General features: G+C 44.3%; 1 protein-coding gene across 6 annotated transcripts in view; it reads right to left on the bottom strand.

Moving 5' to 3' along the window:
• The window catches only part of Sdccag8 (SHH signaling and ciliogenesis regulator SDCCAG8), a 195,942-nt gene that overhangs the window by 35,260 nt on the left and 146,257 nt on the right, over positions 1 to 14,425 (bottom strand). The window lies entirely within an intron of this gene.

The following is a 14,425-nucleotide window of genomic DNA, read 5'->3' as shown; positions in this document are numbered from 1 at the left end:
TGGATGTGTGCGGTGAGTGGGAGCGCGGTAATGAGGGCACAGTGAAATAAATGACCCTGAGCAGAAGCCGGTTGTGGCTTTCACTGTGGGCAAGCAGACGTTCTTGAATTGCCCTGGCCTTTATTCCCTTGTTGAAACTAGTTTCTCTTTTCTCCTCTGTCCAACAATGTGCCTCAGATTTAAATTAACACAAGCATATCTGAAATGTCAGCATTTTGGTTTTGTCATTTTTTTTTTATTTTACATAACAAACACTTTAAATCTGTTAGTTATTTTAAGTTGTGTAAGGACATTTCTACTAGGTAACAATACAATTTTCATTGTCACCACAGTACAAATTAAGAAATGTAACTGAACAAATCAAGAAAATCAAGAAGTCAGTTCATGAATGACGGGTCCTGGAGGCTAAGGTAGGATCTCTAGATTGAGGCCAGCCTGGGCTGCGCAATGAGACCCTGTCAAATCAAAAAGGCCACAAACTAAGGGGTCTTGGGCACAAAATGACAGCTGGGGGTGTGATCTAAGGTTGAGCTCCCCTGGTAACAAGGTTATGTGCACTTGAGTGCCACCACAAAGAATGTTCCTAACAAGACATTGCTGGGACCACATACACCAAGCTCAGATGGGTTCAGAAGATGCCTAGAGGAGCCTGCATCCACACCAGTGCCTGGTGACCATTTGTGACAGAGACAGGTATCTGGCACTGCAGCTGCATTTTATTATCTTATTGGAAGAGAGAAGCAAACACATAGGCCAGCCTAGCAGTGTCCAAAGTCAATACTGGTCAGACGCTTTGTCTTCTTGCTTTGGAATCAGCAGTAGCTATCCTATGTGAAACATACAAAGCCTGCCCGAGGCTGCAGGTATAGGCATACAGGTACAATCTTTTTGGAATCAATTCTGAGGGACTCAGATCCAGGCATTAAGGAGGAAAGCATGTACAACAGAGAAGGAAGTAACTGAGGCGCCATGCCTTCGCAGCACCACCAGCATCATGATCAGCACATCTGTGTAAGACTCTGTCAGGAAAAGTCATCCGAAAGGCGTGCTGCCCGTCGATGAGAGGATGTGACGGACCAAGCACCAGACACAGCGTTCCCATATTGCATTTTAAATGGCCAGCACTGGTGGCAGATCTTAGAAGAAAGGCTGGCCCGTCGATGAGAGGATGTGACAGACCAAGCACCAGACACAGCGTTCCCATATTGCATTTTAAATGGCCAGCACTGGTGGCAGATCTCAGAAGAAAGGCTGGCCCATCGATGAGAGGATGTGACGGACCAAGCACCAGACACAGCGTTCCCGTACTGCATTTTAAATGCCAGCACTGGGGGCAGATCTCAGAAGAAAGGCTGGTGATTAGTGCCAATGAAGGACGTGCACACCTGCGCGAATTACTTTTGGTTTATGATACCTTTCATTGCTGAGATGACAGTGAGTGTGTCAAGAGAATAGACACGGGCTCACTCTGGTTATTTATAATATTTCTACCTAAAGTTACAAAGCAATCAATCAAGTAGTTGTTACAAACTAAGATGAATCTGTCCCAGGAAGAGCTAAAGGCCAGTACTGGGCATGCGGCACCAGTGGCTGTGGCACATGTGACAAACACCTATGCTTCCGCAGCCGGCTCCTCTCTAAGTTCATCACTGTATGTTCTGTGACAATCTGCTCCCACAGAATTTTTAATTTGAATAAAACAGATTTGGTCGCTTCCCTCATCAGATCAATGCACAGAGCCTTAAAAACGTGTAAAGACAAGACAGCCAGATGACGATAACCTCTATTAAAGACAGCTTCTACATAAAGTTCTTCAGGACAAACTTCAGCTCATCCAGCCAACTCCCCCATTCAAAGTTGAATATACTCAGAATACAAAGTCAGAGAAAATCACAGTGAGCGTCGGGGGAGACGGCTGCCTTTAGAGTAAAACGAAAAAACAAAGTATAATCCCATTGCCAAAAAGGGACAAGCAAAATAGCCACTTTCATGTCACTTAGTTATTATTTTTAAACTTGTGTGGTGGCCCAGATGAGAGGACAACTTGTGGAAGCTGCTTCCAGGGATGGAAGGAAGTGACCTTTACTTCCAGAGAGACCTGCTCCAGCTGGGCTGGCCTCAGAAGTATCCCACAGCATTCACACGAGGACTAAACCAGCTCTGTGAACTCAGGTCACCTGCTTGGACCAAGCCAGACACAGAGCTACCATGAACCTCTCTATTGCCCAGGGCAGGATTGAGACTCAACACAAGACCTGGTAACTCTCCTCAGACATTATCTGTGACTGTGTCAACCCAGAGAGAAAGCCAAGGAGTTGGAGTTTCCACCATGTGGCACACGCCTGGTTCATCCCGAGGATGAAGGGTAGGAAGACTTGGAAAGCTAGGATGACGTAAGCCAGGGAGGAATGTCTGCGCCGCAGCTCCCTCGGCCCCGTGGCACAGATCAGGGCCCCGCTAATCCTCATTCTCAAGATACATGGCCGAAGTGTAGAGACTTTCTGACTCATGGACTTATTTCTAGTAAACTCTGGACAAATAGGGAAAGACTGGTTTATTGAGTAACATTATAAATGGACTTTGCACTTGAAATGTGGCCAAGGCAAAGCGTTCTAATAAACTAACTCACATTTATAAGCATTACAAGGGAGAATTACTATTGCAAATTAGGTTGCTAAGTGAAGAATAACCACTTAACTAATCCATTTTGTAACTGTGGATGTAATACATTGGGTTTGCTTACAGTGAGATCTATGACAGCAGCTCAGCCTCCCATCAGCTGCATTTGGAGTCAGACGTTTTGAATCAGGGTCATTCATCACATTTCAGAGCCTCTGGTCTCCCAGAGTGATGAGCAGGATCAAGAAGAGAAAAGCTAAGCTGCCAAGTGGTTACATGAACAATTCTTCAAGGCGAGGCAAACAAACCCTCACAGTTTCCCAGGAATTCTATCCCTTCATTAGACAACAGAAAGATCTTTTCTTCCAAAGCTACTACTGTAGGTCTCTTTAAAAAAAGTGCCCTAAAATTTTCTCCCGTATTATGGAATTTTAACCCTGTGTATTAAATATAAATTTGAAATTAATGCTGATTTTGGTTACTAAAAGTATTATTTGACAGTGGACTGTCATTGTTTGAGACAGGGACTCTTTCAGCAGACCATGCTGACATTAAGGCAGTAAGTGTTTTTCAACTCATCTCCCCAAGGAAACTAGCAAGCTGACAGTCCAGGTGACACTGAGACAGTGGGGTCTATAAGAAGTTTCCTATGGACACCCAGCTAGCAGTTAGCACATTTGTAATGTGCACTGAAATCTTGATTTGTTGAGTAACTTATGTGTTGTAAAAAGCCACATAGTTCACTGTGCAAAATTCAGGAACAGTGAAAGAATCCTGGTCTAGAGCTATCATTACCAAGCAGAGGACCCAGCAGGGCCCTAAGGAGGCAGTGCAGGTTTCTAGACAGTAGAGCTTCCTAGTAGTGTATCTCAGTTATTGAATAATTTAACTTCTCTGAGTCCCAATTTTTTTTTTGGAGGAAAATATTCTTATTATTACTAAATGAGATGACCTGTTGCTTTTAACTGCAGCCAAATCCACAGTGGCCATTCAAAACTAAGCTTTCTTCCTAAGCCTGGTCTCTGCTGGTCACTATGGAAAACACTTTAGATAATCAGCTTAGAGGGAGGGAAGGTTGGTTCTGGTGAAGGATTTCAGGCGTTCAGTCTGTAGTTGCTTCCCTCTGTGGCTATCAGCCTTGGTGTGGCAGTGGCAGATGGCAGGCGGTAGACAGGTCTTGTGAGAGTATTCAGGTCTTGTGTTGAGTCTCAATCCTGCCCTCTCATCTCATGGTGTTTGGGAAGCAAAAGGTGGAGGAAGGAGCTTGAACCCCAATATCCTGGCCAAAGGCACACCCCCAAATGTCCAATAAGGTTCCCAATGAGGCTTTGCCACCTCCCATTAGCACTGCAGACTCATGACCAAAAGCACAGGGTCCTTTTGAGGACACAGCCTTACCCACAGGTATGACAGGACACCCTGTTGTGACCTGAAACAGCACTCCCCAACTTCAGAAGGACCAAGCAAGGATTAGGCCTGTCTGCCCGGCTGACTGGGCACAGACAGGAAGTTCTGAACTTAGTCCTATGGCATTAGTACTCAGATGCTCTGCTTGGCTCCCGAGTCTCAGAGTCGCAGCCTCAAAACAAAGGCAACACTAATAATCCACCATGTACACTGTATGACAGAGTTTCTGTTCTGTGTTTTAAAGGTCACTGAATATATAACAGCTCGATAGCTAAAGCAAAATACCATATTCATCAGTGAGATGGGGAACTCTGCAGCCTTCATCTGTTCTTATTTTAAATTTACCACAGTATGTAAATTAGAGGATTTAAAAAGCATCAGGCAAAATCTCAGCTAGGTGCGAATGAAAAGCACAATCAGAATCGAGTTTGTGCTGCTTCAAGTGTGAGCGTTTGCCAAATGGAAAGGGGCTTAGGTTTTACTACTAATCTGGCGTATGCAAAGCCAATAGAAAGATCCCAATTACTGTTAAATACCCAGAGCGGGGATTTGCCGCTAAACTGCCGCAGAGTATTGGTCTCAGGTTAGCTTTTGTGAACATCTTACTTTATGTCCTGAAATCATCACAGGAGAATACCACACACAAAGCTGAACTTTAAATACACAGTGCCAGTCACACCGCCCAAAGAAAACAAACCAAGTGCACTTTGGGTTAGAGACTAAAGTACCTGGTTTGAAAGCCCTTTTTTTTTTTTTTTCCCCCCCCCATGTAGCTGAATCTTTTTAGCCAGGAACAGCAGTTATTCTATCAACTTCACATTTCCAAACAGGATTGATAGCAGAACCAGATAGCCTGCTCTCTCGCAGGGTTTTCTTACACATCCTGAACATTCACACTATATAGAAATGTACAGAGGCGGGTTTGTGATTCACACCCTTGTGGATCTCAGTGGGCCAATATGTTACATTGAGACATCAGCCTACTATTTCAACAACACCCTGTCTGGTTTCCATGGAACAAGCTACCTTCAAAACAAAATGAGCCACATTACAGGATGCCAAGGGGAGAGCAAAACTCAAGTGCCGCCATCTCTTCTCACACAAGCTTCATTAGAGCCGAGTTCCCAGGCTGCACAGATCCTGCAGGCTTAGCAGAGGGCCTGGAGCCATCTGAGCACAGTCTATGTTTCTGACTTTGAAGCACTTAGGTGACCACAGAGCACCCTGTGGGACAGAGACAGACACCCACTGAATCACCAAACAGAACCCTGATCTCATAAATTCTGTGACCCTCTGGCCTGAATTCTCAGTTTTAGAATTATTTTTATTATTTCCTGTTCCACCTAGCAACATAATGATATTTAATCAAGTTTGAAAAATTAAAGTACTAAGATAAATACTTTCTTGGCCTCACAGTGCCCATTTAAAATGTACTCTGCTAGGCTGTGGGCAATTGGTACCCAGAAAGATATGAAGTCTGCACTTTGAGGCATTTAGATTCCAGAATAAAACCAATGTACAGAGAGAGCACACAGTGAACGGACTGACTCGACTCAGCCGGAATGTCCTGAAGGCTGGGAAGGATCAGACTGAGAGTCCAGCCTGCACAATGGAGCGTCTAAAACAACAAACTGAGATGCACCTGCTTGCTTCCAGAAATGACTAAGTTCTAAATTTTGCCTATGGTTGATGAAGGTGGAAGGCCAGACTATAATTCCAGATTAAGAATCCCACTAAAGGTATGGAGGTGCTGGGCAGCCATGAGGAAACAGAGCAAGGAGGGAAGGGTGAGGAACCAGGTCAAACCAGGAAAAAGCCAACCAAACAAACAAACAAACACCCCATAGAGCTCTAAAGCAACAGCAGAATTTGGAGCTAGGGATAAATCTAAAAAGCCAAATGTTAAAGCCAGGGCTCCAGTTCTGTTTCCCAGATGAGCAACACCCACACTGAGCCTGCTCCTACTGTCTGCATTTTCCTTTGCAAAAGAAACAAATTCAGCACAGAGAGCATAGACTCTATTAGTGAGTATAATGGGAGACAAAGAGCAAATAATTCCTGTCCTAGAGGCAGACAGTATATTCCTCTGAGTGTGTGTGTGTGTGTGTGTGTGTGTGTGTGTAGCAAGATGGAGGACATGCATTCACCTGGCATTTGGAAGAAATCATTTGGCCATCTGAGAAGCAGGGCACTAAAGGGCTGTGCAGAAAGTTCGCAGACAGCTTGGTGGCACAAATATTCAAACTTGGGGTTACAACATATAAGTAAGTCACAAAATTAATTTGGCAGGCCAAAATCAACCTTCTAAATAGTAAAAGTAGGAAATCAATATTGCAAAGTCCATGACAAAATTTCAGTATGATTTCATGAAGTCTTCTTTTAGTATGTGTGCATTTTTGTGTGGGTATACTAGGCTTCGATGCTAACTGTATGCGATACTGGAGACCCACACTAGACTGCATATATGTGTGTTTGAATAAAGATGTGAGGGAAGAGCTGAAGCAGAGCTGGGTTACTCTGAATTATATGGAGCAAAGACCTTGTGTTCCCCAGGAACGTGGGTACAAGGGTGGGCAGGCAGGTAAGAAGGGAGTTTCCAGGGTGGGCACGGCCTGGACAGAGCTGAGCATTCGTGGGGGGCATCCCTTTGCATAGGCATATGGTAGCATGTGCTCCAGATTACAGTGCCTCCAACACACATGCTTCAGCAGCATCATTGTGCATTTCAAATCTCTGGGAAAAACAAAGAAATCACTGAGTTCCATGTACACACTAGCGGGAGGCAAAGGCTGAGTTCACACCTGTGAGATAGTCACACTAGAGCACAAGGAATATGTTACCTTGGATACATATCTATGTCTATTTACATATTGTATATGCAAAAAACCGGAGCACCCATACATTTGCGTGTGCACAACAGTGCACTCTTGAGAGCACACACACACACACACATACACACAGCAGTTCTGGTCTGTTCCCTCTTGATATTTTGGTATTTTGAACGTTTGGCAGCTAATGATGATAAAACTTTTGTGTTCAGCAAGTTATTTTATTGACACTTTATGATTCCATTGAAGAGAATATATGCAATTAATCTTGTGATTCTTAACATTTTGGTTTGGTTTGGTTTTGTCTGTTTGTTTGTTTGAGACAGGGTTTCTCTGTTGCTCTGGCTGTCCTGAAACTCTCTCTATAGACCAGGCTGGCCTTGAACTCAAGAGATTCTCCTGCCTTTGCCTCCTGAGTGTTGATGCTTGGCATTTTTTACGAATAAACATGTTATTTAAAGATTTTCAATATTCTTTTCAGAACTAACAATCTTGGGGTCATAAGCAGTACAACTGGCCAAAGTGCAGGGTGGTTATACTTCTTCCACAGATGCCATCCTTAATCTTTGGGCACTAGGACAGCTCCTGTGTGTGTACAGTGGAACTCGGTGCAGCTCTACCTGAAGTGCAGGGTGAAGGGTGCTAGCTGGGTGGTGAAAGAAGGGTGGGGTGCATCCAGGCAAAGTCAAGATGAAGGACAAGTTGCTAGACAGTGTCTTCTGGATATGGCCAGGAAGCTGCCCCAGTGCAGTCACACAGACATGGTCCTATACAGTCTGACAATGCCAGTCTTCCTGGTGTGCCAACAGGGAGAGAGGGAGAATCTCACAAGGCCTCAGTCTCTATGAAGAGCTACAGCCAACATACGGCTGTGAGAGACGAAGTAGTCAGAACTAAACCTCATACATCAAAACAACACTAGCTGAGAGCATGGATTCAAAGACTTCAAAATCACTACAACAGGGAGGCAGAGGTGGAGGCAAAGGCAGAGGCGGAGCCAGCGGTGGAGGCAGGGGCAGGGGCAGGGGCAGGGGCAGGGGCAGGGGCAGGGGCAGGGGCAGGGGCAGGGGCAGGGGCAGAGGCAGAAGTGGGCATCTGTTTGAGTTTGAAACCAACCAGGTCTACAGAGTGAGTTCTTGGACAGCCAGGGCTACTCCATAGATTCAGTCTCCAATAAAACAAAACAAAACAAAACAAAAGCCAAAGCCAAACAAACAAACAAACAAACAAACAAAAGAACTGTCCTAATTGGGGTTTGTAGATTTTATATACACACAGGCATGTATGTGTAACCATATGTATGTATATGTGTATAACACGTATGCATGTGTAACAATAATAATTACAGAAGAGGAGGTCATGAATTTGAAGGCATTTAGGGAGGAGTTGTAAGGGGGAAGAGGAGAGAAGGAAATAATGGATATGGAACTCAAATGAGAAGTATTGCCTAAAACATTAGCCACTGCAACAGGGAGCACCACTGCAACAGGGAGCACTGAGACTCGGGCACAGAAATTACTTTAAAGACAGGAGACACAGAAGTATGTGTGTTTGGTTAGAATAGGAAATGTGGAACCTCTTCCAAGTGTCAATTTTTAAAGGCGTTTCTGCATGGTCACGTGACAGAAGACAAGTTTCCACCCTCAGCTGTAATGTTGGTTCTCTTATATAGAAATCATTAGCATGGTGAAAAGTCCCATTTTAGCTGGTTAAAAGAAAAGCTGTCATAATCTGTACCTTAACCATCATGTGTTAGTGGATCAGGCCACTGGGGAAAGCAAAAGCTAGAAAAGGACTTTACTGCTTCCAAGTGACTGTCATAGACTGGTGAAGTCAGAGTCATTGATGTGACTGCTATCAACCTCAGTAGGTAGCTCCATTAAATGGGACCTACAAAACCTTCCAAACTAAGGGCCAACTACTAACACACTGAGTTAGTACCTGGCCTAAGTCGACAGCAGGCGCCATTTCTGCTCTAATGAGATCAAATCACACCCAACAGCTTCAGTTACCGCTCAGTGAGGCCCACTGGGTGTTCATTATCACGCACATACAAACCTTAGGTATATATTCCTTAATGACAGTAACTAAAGACACGTGGGCTGGGCAAGTGCCCCAATGTGAGGTTATCATTAAAAGGTGTAAAAACTTTAACAAATGTTACACATTTTTTGAACAGCAAGTTCCATATTTTTTCTCACTTTTGCTTTTCCATAATTTGAGGAAAACTATAAAAGGTAAAGTGTTGGTGCATGTAGACACCTGAGGTCAGCCTTGAGTATCATCTTCAGGAGTCACCAACTTATTCTGACACACAGGCTGTCATTTGGAGCTGGGCTTTAATTCAGTCAGGCTGGCTAACAAGCGCGCTCCAGGGACCCTGTCTCTGCCTTCTCAGCCCTCGGATTATGCCCAGGATACCAAGCCTGGATTTTCTTTCTTTCTTTTTTTTTCTTTTCTTTTTTTCTTCAAATGTAGGTGCTGGGAATCAAACAGGTCCTCACATTTGTGTGGCAAACACTTTACACCCAGCCATTCTATACATCTAAAGATGATGTATAGATAGTGGATATAGGTGTTACAGCATTTAGTGAGGGCCTCCTGAACTCAGGCAGAGTGCAAAAGGTACAGAAAGGACCACATTCTTAATGAGTTCCTAGTCTGCTGAGTCGGACATTTTTCTCTTTGTCCTGCTTTTTTGAGATGGTGTTTCTTTCCCATTATAGATGCCCTGTGCTGAAATTCTCAATGTTGAATTTGTCGGCGTGTCCACCACAGCCAGCACAAGTCAGACATTCTCGGGACAATTAGGATACCCTGTACATTTCATCAAACTACTGTTTGAACCAACTGCTGAGTACAGACAGTGATGTCAGAAAGGCTGCGGGCGGGGCCCTGGGAGGGTGAGTGAGCACAGCACATGGTATGCAGTCTAAGGACCTGACTGCAGGCTCCAGACCTCAGTACAAAGCTGGGTGTGGGTCTGTGGCTGTGCTGCAAGCACCTTATAGCCTCAGAGCTATGAAATGGGCATCCAAGCCAGAGGTAGCTCTAGGGCTTGCTGTCTAGGTTCCAAGACAGACCCTGTGTCAAAGGAGTGAAGCAGAGAGCGATAAAGCGGGATATATTGTTTCTGTTACAGATAGATGTTGCATATGATATTCCTCTAAATCAAAATATGCACTGTTTTTCAAGGCCACCTTTCAAGAACTGGGGGTCTTCAATAAAAATATGTCCCACACCTACGGGCTACAGCAGGTATAGCAAAGGAGCAAACAGTCAGAGAACAGCACCTTTTCCCAAGTGACTCAGCTATGTACTGTCCTCATCATAATGGTAAACACTAAAACCTAAGGAAGGAAGGAAATGGGTGGATGCTTCCATTCATCCTCAACTCAAAAGTGGATCAATTAAAAGAGAAGTAGAAGGAGTGTCTCCACCCAGGAGCCCCTCAGCACACCTGGAGCCCTCAGCACACCTGGAGCCCTCAGCACACCTGGAGCCCTCAGCACACCTGGAGCCCTCAGCACACCTGGAGCCCTCAGCACACCTGGAGCCCTCAGCACACCTGGAGCCCTCAGCACACCTGGAGCCCCTCAGCACACCTGGAGCCCCTCAGCACACCTGGAGCCCTCAGCACACCTGGAGCCCTCAGCACACCTGGAGCCCTCAGCACACCTGGAGCCCTCAGCACACCTGGAGCCCTCAGCACACCTGGAGCCCTCAGCACACCTGGAGCCCCTCAGCACACCTGGAGCCCTCAGCACACCTGGAGCCCTCAGCACACCTGGAGCCCTCAGCACACCTGGAGCCCTCAGCACACCTGGCTTGTTCTTTCTTCGTTCAAGAAGAAGATTTAACACTCAGTAAGAATTAACTTCATACTTCCCACACCAGGAATCAACTTTAATCCATGTTGAAGGTTTTTTTGCTTCAGTGACTAAAGGCTCTGGCCACCAAGCCAGACAACTAGAGTCAGATGCCAGGCACCAAAATTGTGGAAGTTGAGAATTAATTCCCACAAGTTGTTCTTTGACCTCTACAAGTATATTCACACTTAATCAAAGAATAAATTATTTTAAAAAAAAATTGATCTGGCTGAATATGGTGACACATGCCTTTGATCCCAGTACTCAAAAGGGAGAGGCAGGCAGATCTCTTGAGGATGAAGCAAACCTGAACTACTTAGCAAGTTCCAGGTCAGCAAGAGCTACTTAGGAAGACCCTGCCACCTTCAAAATAATGAAGTAATCTAGATCCATTTAAAAATTGCAAACTCTATATGCCTCAGTACAGGGGAATGCCAGGGCCAAGAAGTGGGAGTGGGTGGGTAGGGGAGTGAGGGGGAGGGTATGGGGGACTTTTGGGATAGCATTGGAAATGTAAATGAAGAAAATACCTAATTGAAAAAAATTAGATGTAAAAGAAAAAAATATATACATGTATTTATTAGGCTTAAAAAACTGAAAATAAAACAAGACGTATTTGAACATTAAAAAAAAAACTGTATTTTCAACAGTATATTCTTCTATCAAACTTATCCTCCCAAGGCCTTATGGGAAAATTAGCTGAGTTTCCTATCAGTGACAGCATGGCTTCTGTGCCTACATTTCTGCCCCAACCACACCTGCACCTATGACTCTCACCCCCATGGGTGTCAGGTCAGAACCAATATGGAGGGTTGATGCTTCCTTGAGTCGTGGGGAGTTTGCTTGGTGTAAGATATCTCCACTGGCTGGGCAGGATGAGGCTGGTATTTTTTTTTTCAATTTTTTATTAGATATTTTCTTCATTTGCATTTCAAATGCTATCCTGAAAGTCCCCTATACCCTCCCCCCACCCTGCTCCCCTACCCACCACTCCCACTTCCTGGCCCTGGCATTTCCCTGTACTGGGGTAATAAAGAAACAAAGGTGCTTGTTGAGAAGTCAAATGTCTTACTATGTTTTAAGCTTTCGGCAGAAGTGCTCCAAATGGGTCACCACTTCCTCTGATGATGAGGTGAGCCAACACTTCTCATCTCTCTCAAAGGAGCGTCACACACACTTGTACTCCTCAGCAAAAGGCTGCCGCTGTCAAGCATGGGCCGGCACTGGTGCTCTCAGCAGTAATACTATTCTCAAAACCAGCTTTGTTCCTTCCCAAGTGTGGTGATGCTACTTCTATTAAAATAATTAAATACTTATTTAACTCAGAAATATAACTGCTAAAATACCGAGTCTATGAAAACAAAGAGGAATGGTTTAAAGATTCAACAAAACTGGATCCCCCCCACACAAAGAAAGATGTGCACAAAATAAATACAAAGACTGCATTGAGAGGCCACTAAATGGCAGATGCCACACATGCTGCTTACCAAATGTCTGTGTGACTGCAGTTTATTTAGGAAAATCAAAATTGAGTCCAGCAAAGATGCAATTTGGGTGTGGTCTATCTGAAAAAAAAACAAGCAAGCAAGCAAACAAACAAACAAACAAACCCAATAACATTGTGCTTAGAACAGGTTTTCCAAGTACAGAGAAACATGTCTTGACCTCTGTGTTTGACACAGACTCCTGCCCACCCAGTATTTCTCTCTTGCTTATTCGCACCAGTCCAGAACACCGCTGCACCCTCAGAGCGCACAGCTGAGGGAGTGAGGGCATCAGAGAACACTAGGCTAGAAGTCAGAAACAGTCTTCCCTGGCAGGCCTCCGTCTCCTCATGGACGGTGTGCAGACACTGAGAATGGGGGTGAGGAGTGAGTGTGGGAGACAGGAGCACAGAGAGGCACAGAGTAGATAAAAATATTTAGGGGAGAATATAAAAAGTTATTGACAGTAAGTAAATTGGAGGAAAGTAAAGTAATTTAGAAATGTTCATTAAGAAGAAAGTACAAAATTAGCCACCTATATAAAATGATTAAAATGAAATTTAAGTTTTCATCATAAAATACTTGTTTGAGAATGAAAAGGAATCTACCTTATTATATCTTAAGGATCTAATGATCTATGAAAACTTTTGTTTAATAATAATAAAAGAATTAAAACAAAAACAAAAACCCAACAACAACAAAATGAAACTACTTGTCTCAATTTAGACTCTAAAGCGGATCCCAAACACAGCCATAGCCACAGCCACAGCCCTGGCTGGACTTGCAAGGACAGTGCTCCGATGCAAATCCAGGAGCCATAGAAGACAGAGACCTGATGGATCAGAGGGAACAAGCTACCAAAGAAACCTCCATCAAGTCTTTAGTTCTCGAAAAGAACCAAGCTGAAGTTAGGTCGGGTTGAGTCTGAAGCAACACCTCACAAGGCCTGCCTACAATAATCTGGACAGACAGACAACAACAGAACATTTCATACACCTTTCACAGGAACTGCTTTGCCCAGCAGTGAGGCGTGTTAAAATACGGGATTTTTAGATAGAAAGGAAATTAACAGCAGATTAAGTGAGCATTTCGTTCATTAGTGGCCAACTAAAGCAGCACCTAAACGGCATTCTATGCTGACATCATTGCCAACTGGACTCTGCACAAACATCAGCCCTGCATCTAACCTCCCACCATCCTTCAGCACGGCCACTTGCCATTCATGCAGAAGCAAACCCCATGGGATATTAATTCATATGCTGCCTGGAGTCTATATACATTTCAAGTTTCTTCTATAATTCAGCTATTCTAAGAGTCTCAAAATATTTCATTAAAAATTAATGTGTTATCCACACAAATGGCAAATATTGAAAACTAGGAATATAAATAAAAAATAATAAAAATAGTAAGCCTACTAATACTGAAGAGGAAGGGAGACGGGAGGGGGAGAGCATGTGAGAGGAAGAGAGGGCGATTTTAAACATCCGGTTTCTATTCTGGACCATTCGTGGAAACAGACAGACACAGCAAGTGGAGGCCAAATATATCCCTTCTCTGACAGGATTTGTTTTCTATCTTGTCATTATTTCTTACTGCATTCTTCATAATAATATTTTTGCAGTGTTCTAGATTTGCTGACTGACAAGCCAGCCTCTTTAAGCACTCAGAAGGGAGAAGAACCACAGTAGCTCGAGGCAGAGCCGCAGCTTTGCCAGGCTGCTTTGCAAGGCTTCTGGCTGGGGTCTGAGGCTTTCCCTGGAATGGCTTTCCACACAAAGGCATGCTACACGGGATGCTGCCCCGTGTTACACATAGTTCTCAAATTCCCTTCAGCCACTTTCTTAGAATTCAACATACAAGCCCTGGTCCATGGCAGCAGGCGAAGATGACTGTGTCCGGTTCACTAAGGCTGGGGCAAGACAAACAAAGCTCAGCACATGGTTGCTGACTGTCCTGTCCGTCACTCAAGAAGTAGCTCGGAGCAAGTAGCAAACACGCTACCTTCTTCTGTGCCCACACTCTGCATTAAATGGCTCTGAGTAGAAGTCACAGTTTACCAAGCAGGCAGCACCACGGCACTGGTACTCACTCGATCCTCCATTGGAATCTGCAACAGAGCTGCACTCCATTCAAGAGAATGCAGGGAGGAGTCTGAAAACATCAAAGATTTGTTTAATACTGACTATAAAAACACCCCTTTGCATCAAAATAAGTGTCC

Source organism: Mus caroli, unplaced genomic scaffold (assembly GCF_978045245.1).
Source record: "Mus caroli unplaced genomic scaffold, Mus_caroli_1 scaffold_1, whole genome shotgun sequence".
In the NCBI taxonomy this organism is placed as follows: Eukaryota; Metazoa; Chordata; class Mammalia; order Rodentia; family Muridae; genus Mus; species Mus caroli.
The sequence above is the reverse complement of the archived record's forward strand: the minus strand, read 5'-3'. Positions and strand labels throughout refer to the sequence as shown.